Source organism: Delphinus delphis, chromosome 11, assembly GCF_949987515.2.
Source record: "Delphinus delphis chromosome 11, mDelDel1.2, whole genome shotgun sequence".
NCBI classification, from domain to species: Eukaryota; Metazoa; Chordata; class Mammalia; order Artiodactyla; family Delphinidae; genus Delphinus; species Delphinus delphis.
The window spans coordinates 4,910,768-4,928,875 of NC_082693.1; positions in this window are offsets into that span (position 1 = coordinate 4,910,768).

Genomic DNA, 18,108 nt, shown 5'->3' on the forward strand with positions numbered 1-18,108 from the left:
AGTGGAAATGGAAATAGTCCCTACTTCATAGGGTTGCCTCATATGATGCCTGATGCAACAGAGTCAATGTTGGTAAAGGTTCATTTCCCCTCCTGATAAACCCTTACCCTGGGGGAGAATTCAGGGTGAGACAATCAATCCAATTTACTTGGGTTTTCCCCAGCTGCAGTTCTTTCAAGGGTCGTAACAATGCTTCTTCAAATTTTATTACACATATGTAACACACACATACGTATATAGAAAACCCAGGGCTTACAAAAGAAATGCTTAAGGGGGGATCTGACATTTTACTCGGTGTCTCATGTACAAGGACTGTGCTGCGTGCTTTATTTATATTACTTCACTTCGTAGTATTGATAGCCTGTGACACAGGCACTATTGTTCTCTCTGTCTCTATAGACAAGGGCACTAGGATTAGACACACTAAATAAGGTACCTGGGATCACACAACTAGAATGATGGGGACAGAATTTAACCCTAGATCTGTCTGATTCCAAAGCCCAAACGTGTGCTTTCACTGCCCCCGTGTTAGTTTCCCAGGACAGACCCAGCAAAGTGCGCAAACTGAGTGGTTTAAGGTAATAGAAATCTATTGTTTATAGTTTAGAGGCTTGAAGTCCAAAGTCAAGGTGTGGGCAGGGCCGAGCTCCTGAAAACTGTAGAGGAGAGTCCTTACGGCCTCTCAGCCTCTGTGGTGGCTGAGATCTGGGAGTCCTGGGTGCGCACGTAGCTGCAGCAAGTGTCTTGTCTCTGTCCTCACTAGGCTTTGTCCCCTCTTCCTGTAAGGACACCAGTGATGTGGGATTAATGGCTAGCCCTACTCCAGGACAACCTCATCTTATCTGATTACACCTGCAGTGACCCTGTTTCCATATAAGGTCACTTTCTGAGGGACTGGAGTTTAGGCACCAGTCTAAACTTGCTTCGTCAGCATTTGGTGAATGGTTAAGAGATGAATGAATAAATGAAAGGGAGGGGGTGGCTGGTAGAAATGGGAGGGGTAGCCAGTGAATGGTCCTCCCATTTGTCCACAGCTTTTGACTTACATGCAATTTCTTTTTAAAAAATTTTGCTTATTAAAGACATTTTATCGTATTTTATTTTTTGGTAATAATTTTTTAATTGAAGTATATTTGAATTACAATGTCATGTTAGTCTCAGGTGTACAGCAAAGTGATTCAGTTAGATAGACAGATTGATAGATAGACTCTTTTTCAGATTCTTTTCCCTTTTAGCTTATTACAAAATAGTGAGTAGAGTTCCCTGTGTTATACAATAGCTCTTTGTTGGTTATCTATTTTATATATAGTAGTGTGTATATGTTAATCACAAACTCCTAATTTATCCCTCCCCCCTTCCCCCTTTGGTAACGGTAAGTTTGTTTTCTATGCATGCAATTTCATGTTGATAATTTTCATTCATTCCCAGAGGGAATTGCTGAAAAGTGAATCATCTCCCTTTATCTGCTGGAGAAAGACAACCTCTCCACCCCACTTCAAGTATATTTTTATCCACACCCAAAATCATATATCTCAATTCATTTCATCTTCACTATATAAAATAATATTATACCCATTTCAGGGATGGAGAAACTAAGGTGGCAAGTCCTGTGCAGAGGCGAGAGATCCAGGACTACAATCCAGAAATTTGGCCACAGAGGCATTTTTTCTTCTCATAAAAAAATTATCTACTTATTTTTTTTCATTACACATATAATATACAAACATGTGTTCACCCTAAAAAATTTTTTTCAAATGACACAGAATTACATGAACTAAAATGTTCCAGGCCCCCTTCGCCATCCTCAGTCCCCTCCCAGGAGGCCACTATCCTTGTAGACTTAGATCTCCTTCCTGGATTTCTTTCCTCTAATTTACCGCCCAATGTGTATATTTATGCCTATTTTCAGGGCTTCTTTTTCATGCATAAAGGGGATCTCACTCTCCACGCTGTGCTGGTGCTGGCGTTTTCCACTTAACAACACCCTGGAGATGTTTTTCACGTGTCGGCAAAGTGGACCCTCTGCCTATGTATTCCACCTGGGGGACCCGTCTGTCAAGGGCTGGTTCCTGTCTCTAACGGTCAGCATCTGTTCTGACCAGTCAGCTGTCGTGTTCGAGCAGGGGCCGCAGTTTCTGAGCGTCACCTTGAGTATCAATACATACAGGTTTGTCTTATTCATCTGAACTGCTGTGTAATATTCCAGGGTATGGCGCTGTCATGTTTTTATGTAATCATGTACCACTAGTGTGCCTTTAGGTTTTCCCAGTATTTCAGCATCTCAAACCATGTTGCCCCCAATATCCCGTACGTGCCTTTTTGCACACGTGTGTGACAATGTGACGTGCTCTCTCCACAGCTACTTGTACCCCCAGAGACCCACGTGATCTCCTTCTGCCCTACCGTGGACCCCTCCAGGAGCACCCCTGGGAGTCCGGAGTGGCCCCAAGGCACACAACCTAGGACACTGGCTGGCCACCCTGGCCACACTTAGGGACACCTGGGGAGATTCTGAATCAACACCTGTGTCTGCGCATCACCCAGGAAATCGTGTTTAACTGAATCAGGCTGGGTCCCAGGCGCCAGGATTTTTTTTTTTTTCAACTTCCATAGGTGATTCAAATGGGCAGTAAGGTAAGTAACCATTCACCAAGTGCCTCTAAATCTTTTCTAAAAGACCTACCAAAACCTGAAAAAGAAAAAGTATTAATGACAGAAAGGAAGAGGGGAGGGAAGACAGTGTTGATCACATCCCAGGGATGCTAAGCCAGCGCCCTCTCCAGCCCCCGAGACGCCAAACAGGCAAAACACATAGAACAGTGCAACATAAGCGAACCCTAATGTAAACCATTGACTTTAGTTAGTAATCATGTATCCACATTTGTTTATCAGTTATAGCAAATGTTTTACCCCAATGCAAGATATTTGTAATAGGGGAACAAAGGAGGAGAGGGAATATATGCAAACTTTCTGAACTTTCTGCTCAAATTTTTTGTAAACTGAAAATAGCTCTAAAACGTAAAATCTATTCATTAAGGAAGACGACTCCCCATCCTGAGTCCCAACCTCTGTCTCCCCGCATTTCTGCAGGAGGGTAGTTGAACCTTTAAGCTCTTTTGATTGAGAAATTACAGAATGGCCCAGGCCACTGTAAATTCCTAAAGCCCTGTAAATAGATGGCCAGTGATCATCCCAGCAGCCTCTGCACTTGTTAAAGAGAACAATGTGCCACCCGGTGCCAGTCCCGCCCTCCCTCCAGTCCACTCGCAGTGATGCGATACACCCAGCCTCACGGCTGGATGGACCAAGGCTCTCCCCTTGGTCCTCCAAGGCCACCCAAGAGTTAAGAACCTCCGGGCACTGTGAACCCCTACACACTACCTTTTCCCTCACTCCACATTTCCGGGCCCAAGACTCCTTTTTAAACTGAGGTTAATCTGATTAGAGTTAAGGTGCTAATAACTGGAATGAATGCCATTAAAGGGTACCAGATAAAATCTGCATTTAAACAGGGCCTCCCCAAGGGCCGGAGGCTGGAATGTCAAGCATCTGGGTAGGGCCAGAGGAGGGAGCCTTGGGGAGGGGTCCCTTCCCGACCCTTGGGTAGCCTCCCACCATCTCTCTAATAATCCCTTTCATCAGCACAGTATTTTATCATATGTAAGGCAATTTAATAATGATTTTCCCAGCACTTCTGAGTGTCAGTACTGTGCTGAGTGTTTTATATACATTATCTCATTTTATTTTCATAGCAACCCAATGAGGTAAGTATCATTGTCTTCCCTTCTTGCGGAAGAAGTGCTTGAGGTTGGGTGAGCTAAGATACTTCGCTGGTGTGGACAGAAGTGGAATTCAAACCTAGTTTGAATCCTATTGAATCTCTTCCCTTTCTAATCTATTTCTCCCTAACTATTAGCGGAAGTTATACATAGTAAAATTTCTATCCCTCCTAGGTGACAGCCGTGGATGGAACCTGGTATGCATGCAGCCTTCCCTCTGCCAAACCAGACCTTCCTCCCCTCTCCACCTCCCTGCTGGACCTGCCTCTCTCCCGGTCCTGCAGAGCTAGCTAACATGAGCAGCCCTGGCTGGAGAAATCCTCGTCTTCCCCGACTTGACTCTGCCTTCAAGCCAACCTTGATATGGGCCCCTGTGGTCCTCATGGGTCTACAGACAGAGGCACAGTGCGCCTGGTGTTTGGATCATGATGAAGAGACCAAGACCCTGAGAGTAATTCACTAGTTCCTGCCCATTCATCGAGTGCTGGATCTAGGAAACCAAATTGACGAAAATGAGGTCCCTGTCCTCAGAAAGCTCCCAGTGCACTAGGGGAGCAGGAAAGAAGGGTGGGACAAAGAGGCGATAATCGGGGCTAGGGGCTAGTGGACAGGCGATGTATTTGGAAAAACTCCACAAGGTTTTGCGTTTGCCTCCCCTCTATTGACAATCACTTCACAGACTCTTCATACTTTGCTAGCTGCAATCCAGAGGTTCCACTCCCCCAGCCAGCTGTTCCATAGACGTGCAGTTAGATTTACAAGACAGGATAGAGCAATGTATACGAGCTGCTACAGATCCGCCCCTCCCCATATGTATTTATTCATTCAAGAAATATAGATCGGGTGCCTGGCACTGTTCTAAGCCCTTGGGGAGCATAGGAGGGAAGCAAGATAGATAGAACTATTGCCTTCAAGGAGCTTAACTTCCCATCAGGCCACCAGATCCTAAATTGATAATGAAGTAAGCATATAACACGATAGCAAGTGATGTTGACGCACTAGGAAGAAAAAGAAAGCAGGGTAAGCTAAAAGGCAAAAAAAGCATTACATTAAAATAATTCAATATATAGAGTACGTGTCTCACAGGTGTGGCAGCATCATCAGTTCCCTCTGAAAAGCAGAGCACTGTCGTTTGAAAATAAGGTAAATTGTAAATACAAATCACAGAACGATTAAAGGTATCCCACAGAGACAAAATAATACCACGAGGAACAGGATCTGGGACTCAGGCATGGTATAGGTTTTACTGTTTGAGAGTTTGACATCAGACGGTCCTGGTTCAATTCCTGCTTCTGTCATTTGTTAACTGTGTGACTTTGGGAAATTTACTTGATCTTTTTTAATTTCAAAAAAAAATTTTTCATTTCTTTTTTAAGTTTCCTCCTTAAAAAATGGGGAGAGTAATATCTCTCTTAAAGGTTGTGATGAAGTTTAAAAATAGATAATATTTGTGAAGTACTTGGTGCAAGATCCGATATTCAATAGGAACAGTAAGTGATAACTACTATTATTAATTAGTGTTGCCAAGAGCTGAGATGTTCTACATATTTCTTCCTATTTTAATTGTTAGTAGTAGTAAGCATAATAATTTGTATTTGTAATGCTTTATTTTTTTAAGTACTTTTACATACGTTATCTTACTAAACCATAGCAAATCTGAGTGTTGGGTATTATTTGAACCTAAGTGATATATTAAAGATCATACATGTTGAATGATAAAGCCAAGACAATCTGAAACCAAATCCTAAATTCGTTTCACCTTTCAAATAAAGTGAAGATAAAAGAACAAACAAAACCCATGGTAGAAGGAAAGAAATCACAAAGATCAGAGCAGAAATAAATGCAATAGAGACTAAACAATAGAAAAGATCGACGAAACTAAGAGCTGGTGCTTTGAAAAGATAAAGGAAATTGATAAACCTTTCGCCAGACTCATCAAGAAAAAAAGAGAGAGGACCCAAATCAATAAAATCAAAAATGAAAAGGAGAAGTTACAACCGATACCACAGAAATGCAAAGGTTCATAAGAGATTCCTGTAAACAAATATACACCAATAAAATGGACAACTTAAGAGAAACGGACACATTCCTAGAAGTGTACAATCTCCCAAGACTGAACTAAGAAGAAGAAGAAAATATGAACAGACCAATTACTAGTAATGAAATGGAATCAATAATAATAATTAAAAAAAAACTCCCAACAAACCAAAGTCCAGGACGAGATGGCTTCACAGGTGAATTCTACCAAACATTTATAGAAGAGCTAACACCTATCCTTCTCAAACTATGAGGCCAGCATCACCCTGATAACAAAACCAGACAAAGATATCACAAAAAAACAAAATTACAGGGCAATATCACCGATGAACATACAGGCAAAACTTCTCAACAAAATATTAACAAGCCAATTCAATGGTACATTAAAAGGATCATAAACCATGATTAAGTGGGATTTATCCCAGGGGTGCAAGAAGGGTTCAGTATCCACGAAGCAATCAGTGTGATACACCACACTAACAAACTGAAGGATAAAAACCACATGATCATCTCAATAGATGCAGAAAAAGCAGTTGACAAAATTCAACATCTATTTATGATAATAAATCTCAACAAAGTGGTTACAGAGGGAAAATGCCTCAACTTTATAAAGACCGTATATGATAAACCCACAGCTAACATTGTAATCAATGGTGAAAAGCTGAAAGCGTTTCCTTTAAGATTAAGAACAAGACAAAGATATTCAGTCCCACCATTTTTATTCAACATAGTATTGGAAGTCTTAGCCACAGCAATCAGATAAGAAAAAGAAATAAAAGGAATTCAAATTGGAAAGGAAGAAATAAAACTGTCCCTGTTTGCAGATGACATTGATACTATACAAGGAAAATCTTAAAGATGCCACCAAAAAAACTACTAGAACTCGTCAATGAATTTGGTAAATTTCAGGATACAAAAGTAATTTATAGAAATCTGTTGCAGTCCCACACTAACAATGAACTATTAGAAAGAGAAATTAAGAAAACAATCCTGTTTACAATTGTATCAACAAGAATAAAATGCCTAAGAGTAAATCTAACTAAGGAAGTAAAAAACCTGTATTTGGAAAACTATAAGATGATGATGGAAGAAATTGAAGACAACATAAACAGATGGAAAGATGTATTGTGTTCTTGAATTGGAAGAATTAATATTGTTAAACTGACCATACTAACCAGGTAATCTACAGATTCAATGCAACCCATATTAAAATAGCAATGGCATTTTTCACAGAACTAGAACAAATAATTCTAAAACTTGTATGGAAACAAGAAAGACCTCCAGTAGGCAAAACAATCTTGAGAAAGAAGAACACAGCTCAAGGTATAATGCTCCCTGACTTCAGACTATACTACAAAGCTACAGTAATCAAAACAACATGGTACTGGCACAAAAACAGATACATAGATCAGTGGAACAGAATAGAGAGCCCAGAAATAAACCCACACACTTATGGTCAATTAATGTACAAAAAGGAGGCAAGAATATACAAGGGAGAAAAGACAGTCTCTTCAATAAGTGGAACTGGGAAAACTGGACAGCTACATGTAAAAGAATGAAGCGAGAACATTTTCTTACACCAAATACAAAAATAAACTCAAAATGGATTAAAGACCAAAATGTAAGAACAGAAACCATAAAACTCCTAGAAGAAAACATAAGCAGAGCCCTGTTTGTCATAAATCATAGAATTACTTTTTTGGATGTGTTTCCCAAGGCAAAGGAAACAAAAGCAAAAATAAACAAATGGGACCTAATTAAATTTAAAAGCTTTTGCACAGCAAAAGGAACCATCAATAAAATGAAAAGACAACCTACTAAACGGGAGAAAATATTTGCAAATGATGTGACCAATAAGGGGTTAATATCAAAAATATATGAACAGCTCATACAACTCAATATCCAAAACAACTTGATTAAAAAAATGGACAGAAGACCCAAATAGACATTTTTTCCAAAGAAGACACACAGATGGCAAAGAGGCACATGAGAAGATGCTCAACATCGCTAATCATCAGAGAAATGCAAACCAAAACCACAGTGAGATATCACCTCACACCTGTCAGAATGGCTATCATCAAAAAAAATCATAAATAACGAATGTTGGTGAGGGTGTGGAGAAAAGGGAACCCTTATACACTGTTGGTGGGAATGTAAATTGATACAGCCACTATGGAAAACACTATGAAAGTTCCTCAAAAAAAAACTAAAATAAAACTACCATATGATCCAGCAATTCCAGTCCTGGGTATATATCCAAAGAAAATGAGAATGTTAATTTGGAAAGATACATGCATCCCAGTGTTCATAGCAGCATTATTTACAATAGCCAAGATATGGAAGCAGCCTGAGTGTCCATCAACAGATGAAAGGATAAAGATGTGGAGATATATATATATATATTACTCAGCCATAAAAAAGAATGAAATTTTGTCATTTGCAACAACATGGATGGACCTAGAGGGTGTTATACCTAGTGAAATAAGTCAGAGACAAAAACTGTATGATATAACTTATATATGGAATCCAGAAAATAAAACAAACTAGTGAATATAACAAAAAAGAAACAGACTCACAGATATAGAGAACAAACTAGTAATTATCGGTGGGGAGAGGGAAGGGCAGAGGGGCAATACAGGGGTAGGGGATTAAGAGGCACAAACTACTATGTATAAAATAAATAAGCTACAGGAGGGCTTCCCTGGTGGTGCAGTGGTTAAGAAACCGCCTGCCAATGCAGGGGACATGGGTTCGAGCCCTGTTCCGGGAAGATCCCACATGCCGCGGAGCAACTAAGCCTGTGCACCACAACTACTGAGTCTGCGCTCTACAGACAGTGAGCCACAACTACTGAGCCCGCATGCCACAACTACTGAAGCCCGTGCACCACAACAAGAGAAGCCACCACAATGAGAAGCCTGCGCACCACAACAAAGAGTAGCCCCTGCTCGCCACAACTAGAGAAAAGCCTGCACACAGCAACACAGTCAAAAATAAATTAATTAATTAATAAAAGAAAAAAATAAGCTACAGGGATATATTTTACAGTTCAGAGAACATACCCAAGATTTTATAATAACTTTAAATTGAGTATAATCTTGGAAAAGCATATGAAAAAGAATATATATATGTATGTATAACTGAGTCACTTTGCTGTACAGAAAAAATTAACACAACAATGTAAATCAACTATACTTCAATTAAAAAAATTTTAATGGCATATACCCTGTAAAAATTTTGAATCGTTATGTTGTATATCTGAAACGACTATAATATCGTAAATCAACTATACTTCAATTTAAAAAATAAAGTGAGGGTGATGGTTGATAGGAGCTATACACAGCAACCGTCGTACCCTCGAAGTCATTGGCCAGATCTGGATCCAGAGCCCCTCCCTTAACTGCTGGGAAAGGAGTGTCCAGCAATTCTTCCAAAGTGACCACACCCCCCTCTGCTTCGAACTCTTCTGTGGCTTTTTGATGCTCCAGGGAAAATGTCCAAAGTATCTAAATGGACCAAGGCCCATTTTCTACAGTCCAGCCCACCTCCCCGTCTCATTCCACACCTCTCTGCCCCTTCGGATTCTGCATCCCACCCACACTGGCCCTCTTCCAGTTCCAGGAACACACCCTGCTTCCTCTCCCTGTGGAGCCCCTGCCTGGGTGGATGCCTCCTACAAACACAGCTATTCCCCTCTCCAGCACCAATCCCAGTTTCACCCACTCATCCTTGGTAACTGCCACCTACCCCTTACACACCCTCTCTGCCTGGGTCAAGTTTCTAAGTTAAATGCTGTATCAATTAGAAATTATATTCATCTCTAAGCCACAAATAGTGGCTTAAACAAGATAGGTTGGGGACACCAGTTTGGGGCATGGTTCTTTTCTCTCTTGAAATGAGCCGCCCAGAGGTAGGCGGCCAAGACTGGTGGCAACCCTACCGTGTATCCCGCACAAAGCCCCTTCCTCATGTTTACTCAAGAGCTTCCTGAGCTCCAGCCATCACAACATCCATCCCCCATTAAAAAGAATTCCCAGAAATCCTACCCGGGAACGTTTACTGTATCTTACTGACCCCAGATGAGCTAAAAAGCCACCTTTACCTTCAGGAGAGGCTAGGAAAAGTCATGTTCTAGCTGGACCCACTAGTCCATCTAACAAAACGGATTCAGCGAGTAGAGAGGGGAGGCTGGATACTGAGGGGGCAATCAGCAGCCTCAGCTACACGCACTTTCACAGAACTGTCCCTTTTCCGTTATAACACTTCCCCAAGTTCAAAGTTACACACTCATTCGTTGGTGTGTTAGTGTCTTGTATTAGTACCTGCCTCCCCACTGGGCTGTAAGCACCATGAAAGCAGAGACTGTGTTTGGTTTTGTTCATGGTTGAATTGCCAGTGACCAGCATGGCACCTGGCAGGTGCTCTACAGATATTTTTGAAACGAATGAATGTATTAAACAGTATGGAGGTATTTTCCTCCTCCAGGCATTTCTAGCTTGACTATAGCAAGTTGACTCCCAGTGACTCTGTAGGAATAAGGGTAAGGTAACAGCTTTAGTTCCTTCATATTCGGGGGTCTACAGTCAAATGGAAAGAAGCCTGGGACGGGAAGGGGGTTATGGCCTCCCCAGAAGCTGTCTGCGGAGATAGAACATCGATTGCCCCAGGTCATAATACATTTGAGCAGCAGACTAACTCCTTCCTGGTCGGCCCTGGAGGGCTCCTCAGCTGTTGGCTCTCTGTGTGGTATTTTGTAGTCTGATGTAAGAGACTAGAGGCCCATGAATTCCTGACCTTGTTACATCATTCCCATCCAAGGCTTGACTTGAAAGTGGCAGGTTATTACCCCTGAGACGCACACACTCTCCAGAAGCCTCTGGCACACGGGAATCTACGGAAGAAAAAAGTCAATATGGTAACTGTCCAAAACGGCCCCCTTCATAACCACAAACCGTGGGAAGTAAATCATAGATGGTTTGTCCTGTGAGAAACCTTAGCACTGACCTCGCCAATCGTTTTGTCTTACAGACAAGGACATTGAGGCTTGGGAAGACAAGGGGCTTCATCCCACAAGTTAGACTCAGCATATGATGCCTGGACCCCAGCCTTCACAGTAAACCACTCAGAACCCTCGGAGCAGGGGTGTGGAGGGCCCGCTGTGAGAGCTGGGACTCCTTCCCCACATCTTCGTCCTCATCTTTTCAAGGATGTTAAAAAAATACAGAAACCAAAACTCCAGAAGACAGAAGGGTCCAGCAGTTCCCTGGCAACCCTCCGTTCTTACCCCTATAAACTCGCTAATAAGGGATAGGATTCTACCGTCAGACCCAAGTACAGTGCATCTGTGGCTCTGGGATGGTCGACCAACATGTCAACAGACGAAGCGGGGAAGCAGTCTCTCCAGGCACTGACTTATAAGCAGTGACTTCCCAGCTTCTGATCTCAAGAAACTTAGGTTCTATTCCAGCGCACAGGACACGGAACCAAAACAAGAGACAGCGGGTAGAAGTGGTGACCTGACCTGTGTCCAGAGAGGGAGCCCTTCAGCCCACCCCACTCTGGGGCAGGATGCAGGGGAGACCCCCGTGGTGAGGATCAAATGATTGCTGTCGAGTGTTTTCCTCTGAAATTCTAAGTCTAGGGGTCCTGCCGTAATTCTATACTTACTAATCTCATTATTATCCAATGAACATGGCATACAACCTGTGAGGAACTCTTGCAGAAAGCTTCAACCCAGATTGCTGTAATTATCACTTATTTAGTACCTACTAGTTCCAAGCACTCTACATACAGTATCTTTAATCCTCTCAATAAACATGCCAAGAAGGTATTTAAAGAGGAAATCATTTGCCCAAAGGCGCGCAGCTACCTAAGCCACGGGAGACAGGATCTGAACTCAGCTCTGCCGGCTACAAAGTCTACAAAGTCTTTGTTCTTCCAACACCCGCTACCTTCCAACTTTGCAGAATAAATCTGTCTGCACAGACGTGGTCAGCCCTGTCTTTTCCACTTTGGAAGTCACATGAAGGGTGCATTTTTGTTTCTCAGCCCAGCGTATGTTGCTCTATTTTCTGGACCAGTAGACAAGCGGCAATTTGCACGCGTGAACACTTAGTAGGGGTAGAGTAGGGTGTGGGAAGGATCCTGCTTTCTGCAAACAGATAGGAAGCAGGCAGTGGGCATTCGGAATATCTCCACGAGGGAGGTATCCTTAGAGTGATAGAACGCTTAAAAGAAACAGGCCAGGGGCTTCCCTGGTGGCGCAGTGGTTGAGAGTCCGCCTGCCGATGCAGGGGACTCGGGTTCGTGCCCTGGTCCGGGAGGATCCCACATGCCGCGGAGCAGCTGGGCCTGTGAGCCATGGCCGCTGAGCCTGCGCGTCCGGAGCCTGTGCTCCGCAACAGGAGAGGCCACAACAGTGAGAGGCCCGCGTACCGCAAAAAAAAAAAAAAAAAAACAGGTCAAGATAAAAGGGATTTCTCATCGTCTTTACAGACCGTGATCTGTTAGCCTTCCCCAACACAGAGAACAGAGGCCGATCTTTCATGTGACAGATTGTTTAGACAACCTCGCCTCTCTGGCGAAAAGGGTCTTGGAGTTAAATCTCCTATAAGGACTCTCCCACCAACTCATGTGGCTTGAATCTCTGGAGGTGGACACAGAGATTGGTTCCAGGGATGCACAGAAAGGAGGGAGGGGTGGGGGAGGGGAGGCAGGGCTGCAAGATTCCACCCGAACCTGATGCAGTTATCCATCAACCTCTGTCCTTTCTGAGTCTGGGTTGTTTACAAAAACCTCACCCTAGTATGTACTGGGCTGCCTGAAACAGCCTTTGCTCCAACCTTAAGAAGGCGCTGCTTTTGTTAGAGCAAAATCAGAAACCTTGACAGAGTCCTCAGGCAGAACACACCCCAGAGCTGGTTCTGGGGAGATGGGGCTGCTTCGCCTGTGAATTCAACGCCCATGAAGGGTAGCTGCTTTCTCCAAATATCCCCGAAGACATTCTCTCTCCCCATCTCCCTCTTTCCCGCTGCACTGTTTATGTGAGTTTATCTATCATAAGCATGAATGGGGCCACCTGAGTGTTGAGGAACTTACTGGGTTCAGTGCCCCCTGGTTCAAAATACAAAGTGATGAAGGACTAAAGGTGGCAAGAAAAGCAGATTCTAAGTCATTTCGCAAAGATCTGTATCCCCGCAGGGTGGGTTAGAGACCCTCTTAGGCGAAAATGTACGTCTCTCATCCCATATGCTCATTCATGGGTGAGGGAAGGTCGGGGGAGCTGCAATGGATAGCAACAAAGGCCAATAGCCCCAGTGCAGGAGGGGCGTCCTCTCCCCAAAATCCTTCCTGTTCACACCAAGGGGCCAAGGCACAAGTAAGCCAACTGGTCAACCCGAAGTCAGAAGATGGGCATCTCACTCCACCACAGGGTAAGTTGTTCCCTCTGCCCTCAACACCGGCCTCTAGTCCACTAACCATCCTCATCCCATCCCTCGCACGATGAATGTGTGCTCAGATTCATTTAAATACGACCTTAAAGCAGCTGAAGGTAGGTCCACCGCCTGCCTCCACCAGGAGAAAACAAAAGATTCTTAATATTCCAAGCTTTAGTATCCTGTATCCCCTGATCAGGGACACAAGTGCGTCTCAATTGACCAGTAAACTGTTGGAAGCTAGAGCATTTGACACGTGTGCACTGAAAAGAACTAAGCAGTAAACTTTCTCGTGCAGGGTATCCGCATCTCCCGTTGCACGCCTTGGCTCCAGCAGCCGTGAGTGTGAGCCCTGGGAGGCGGTGGCAGAGGCAGCCCTGGGCTCTCCTTCTGCTGCCCGCTGGCCAGCCAGCTCCTACGGTGGGCGGGGAGGCCAGACGGGCTGCCGGGCTGCCGGCCGGGCTCCAGGTTCAGTGAAGCGTCTCTCACGGATTTACTTTCTGCAAGACCTTGAGTTGGCAGAACTCAAAAAGTATTTTGCCCCCAGCATGTTCTCTGATTTTCATACCTTTCTGGATTTCAAGGGTAATGTAATTTGAGGGTGTCTGATTCATTGGAAATAGCTCAGCAAAGTCTGGTTTGTGAGAGCTATTTGATGACTAAGATGCTAAGATTCCTTTTTTTTTTTTTCTCTCATGGTCTTCTGAGCCCATCTAGTCCAAATCCCAACCCTGGATGGAAGCTGGAGAGACACAACCCAAGTTATAGAGGAGAGTGGAGCCCAGGCACGGTGTAGAAGTGTATCTAATTCCAAAATGTTCCACGATAACTACGCCTATTTCACAGAGGGGAACACTGAGACTCAGATAGGGCCTTACAGTTTGTCGGTGAGAGAATAGAGCTAGGAATCTGATCTGCCTGACACCGGAGACTGCCTTTCCCGCTGGACCACACCACATCCCTGGGAAGCGAGCTGCTCAGTCCCAGCATTGCCAGCCAATAGCTCATGCTTCCCTTGGCTTCCTTTCTCTGTTTCCTCATTCTGAAGCCCCCCCCCATCAGCAGGAATCTGGAAGGATCATCTCCAGTTCCCCAGCAAAGCAGTTCCGATTTATACTATGCTATTGGCATTGAAAGTTTGCCATGTCCTTAGCCACTGATCCTAGAGGCTTGGGAGTAACTGGTGTACTTACCGTGTACACCGGTGCCATGAACATCCTATCGGGCCCCAGGAGGCCAGCCCTAACTGTGTCTGCTGCTCAGTGGCTGTGTCACGGCAAGCCTCGGGTTCCCCACCCGTAAAACAAGAAGATGGAGATGCTGATCTCCAAGGCTCCTTCCTAATCTGACAATCTGCCAGGGTAAGTCGATACAACCATGTTGATGCCAGAGGACCATGCTGCTCCAGAGGGCATCTGAAGACAGAGCAAGAGGACACAGCTGTAACCACAGCCAGAGGGATCTGGATTAGAGAGAAGTGCTGCCTGACAAGTTACTAAATACGGCGGGAATTCGAATTTCTTTCCTGGGAAATAGACACCCATCACCCTAGCTAGGAAGCGCTTCCCTGGGAAGACAAACCCAAACCTCGAGGGCTTTTTAGCCTGGAAAGACACAGCTGAGAACAGATGTGAATCTTGTGCGGAGTTCTAGCCAGGAGAGCAAACCAGACCTGCTTCCATGGAGTGGCCAGCTTCAAATAAGGTAACATCTCTGAGAGCATTTTGTCAGCTGTTTGGTGCCAAGGCAAGGACAATGGATTTTTATTGCGTACAGGAGCCGGGGGTTCTCTCTTGAGGCTCTAAGGATAAATAAAAGCAGAGCTACTTTACACAGAAGGAAGCAAACCACCCAACGGACAAGAAAACAAGCTGAAAAGTAAAATCGACTCCAAACAAAACTCTAGGACAGTAGAGTTTATCATAGCTTTGAAGTTAAAATCAAGAGATACGTCTGTGTTGGGGCTTCCCCGGTGGCGCAGTGGTTGAGAGTCCGCCCGCCGACGCAGGGGACACGGGTTCGTGCCCCGGTCCGGGAAGATCCCACATGCCGCGGAGTGGCTGGGCCCGTGAGCCATGGCCGCTGAGCCTGCGCGTCCGGAGCCTGTGCTCCGCAACGGGAGAGGCCACAACGGTGAGAGGCCTGCGTACCACAAAAAAAAAAAAGAGAGAGAGATGCGTCTGTGGCGTTAACCCAACCAAGAACTCCTCGTCCTCAACACTCTGTAGATACATTCCTGGTTTGACCCTCACCACTCCTGATGGGGCATTTCAGGGAGGTATTACCCCATTTTCCAGATGAAGAAATGGAGACTCAGAGCAGTTACAGGAGTTGTCAAGGCCACACAGCCAGCAAGCGGCACAGCAGCCCCTTCTAACTCTAGCTGGAGGTCAGTGTCCTTCCTGCTGTTAACCTTGCTCACTCGTGTGCTTTGTTCCTTCATTCATTTACGTGTTCATTCATTTTCTTAAATTTATTTATTTAGTTTTGGCTGCGTTGGGTCTTCGTGGCTGCGCGCGGGCTTTCTCTAGTTGCAGCGAGCGGGGGCTACTCTTCGTTGCGGTGCGCGGGCTTCTCATTGCGGTGGCTTCTCTTGTTGCAGAGCACGGGCTCTAGGCGCGCGGGCTTCAGTAGTTGTGGCTCATGGGCTCTAGAACACGGTGTGTTCATTCATTTAACAGGCATTTAGCAAGCATCTTCAAAACAAAGGAAACAGGAAACGGGAGCATATTTTCTTTCCCATCACGGTGCAAGATTGGGACATTTTCAGTGAAACCATAACTTCACATAATTCATGCTTCTGCACTAAATTCGCCCCTGTCATCTCGGTGTCTCACCACGGCCGACAAGGTCTTAATGATTTGGCCCATCTCTCTGGCTGGTCCCCTGCTTCTTCCCACCTTCCTTTCCAGATTCAATGTTCACTGACCTTTCAGTCATTAATGACACCAGCCAAGCTCATGCCTGCCTCAGGGCCTTTGCACGAGCCATTTCCCCCGTGCACACGGGTCTGCACCTTTCTCGTAATTCAGGTCTGGGCTCAAATGTCACATCCTGGACGGGATTCTCCTGTATGACCTATCACACACCCTCAACACACGCCAGCCATCTCCCTCACAGTGCACTTTACTTTCTTCATGGAACTTACCACTACCTAAAATTTTCTTATTTATTTTTACTTGTTTGCTGCCAGTCTCCCCCCACCCGCAGGAATGTGAATGCCAGGAGAGTGGGGACCTTGTCTGTCTAACCCACCAGAGGCGCCTCCTGTCCTGTGTTTAACACATAGCAAAGCTCCCAGTACATATTTCTTGAATAAAATCATGAATTACCAGGCGAAGTATCTACTCCGTTGCATCCGACTGCACTGGGTTTACCAGGCGGTCATTGTTATAAGCTACAGAAGAAAAAAGAAAAACCTTCTTTGCATTGAAATCGAATAGGTTCCACAGAAATCTAATTGCTTCTAAGGAAAAACATTTCAGCAGCCGTCATCGGATCCAAAACTTCCATCAGAAGCCTCCCTTTTTCCTTTGTTTTGTTTGTTTGTTTACACGTGGCATCAAGTTATGTACAGTTTCTTTAGCTTGCAGGCTTGGCAACAGTATCAATAAGTTGAAGGCGGTGGACAGCAATCTCTTCTGAACAACCATGAAGTAAAAATTACAGACAGGTCACAGAGGGGGCTGCGTGTCGGAGCTGAGACTTCTACCCCTAGGCTCAGAACTAGACCCACAGGAAACAAGGCTGGCTTGATTCTAGCTCTAGAGCCCCCTCTTTCCGCAGTCTTTCCCCTCATGGCTGGCCTGTTTTCCTCAGTTACTTCTCATCCTTATTTCTCCCTCTTCCCTCATCTCACTTGCTCTAATGAAAGCAGTTGCAAAACTCATTCATACTACGGTGTAAATGACTGAAAACCTCCCAGGCACACCTCCAGAGTGAAAGAGAAGAAAGCCACGGTAAGCAATGAGTCTATAAGGGAGTTTTAGGCCTCCAGCTGTCCTGTTCCTTCTTATTCCAACTCTTAAGTGTCTTGAAAGGAAAAGACCTCACAGGCCATCCAATCACTCTGCTCAACACACAGACTCTGAATCTATGGGAGTAAAAGAGCCTACTTGCAAAGTTAAGACAAGTAACTCGTCACACAGCCAGAAGATCAGTCTGGAGGGAATCTTCAAGGACTATGACTGGACTTTTTTTTTTTTGCAGTACGCGGGCCTCTCACTGTTGTGGCCTCTCCCGTTGCGGAGCACAGGCTCTGGACGCGCAGGCTCAGCAGCCATGGCTCATGGGCGCAGCTGCTCCTCGGCATGTGGGATCTTCCCGGACCGGGGCACGAACCCGCGTCCCCTGCATCGGCAGGCGGACTCTCAACCACTGCGCCACCAGGGAAGCCCTGCAGAGAATTTTTTTTAATTAATGGAGCAACCACTGACCCTGATCCCAACACAGGAGATCCATTTAAAGATTTTTTTTCTCCCCTTTTTCTTTTTTTTTGCATTTATAATACACAAACAACTTATCAGACTGATACTTTTCATAAAATTCATTTATTTTTGTGATTAATTGAAGTCAGTCCCCCTTTTCTTATGGCTTCAGGTCTAAACAAAGTCAGTGATAAAATGCTCCCTGCCCCTTCAACACAAATCTTATATTTGGTCTAAGTTCTAAATAGTGCTCTGATTACTGAGTTTAACTACACACGCACGCACACACACGCGCGCTTCAAATTAGCACAGTTTCATCATTTTTACTAAATTGCATTTCATATGGCAGTTAATTTGGAGAACCAACCAGTTCTATAGTCCCATAGCCCCCCACCTCCCTACCCGGATGGACTCAGAGAAGGGCCACTG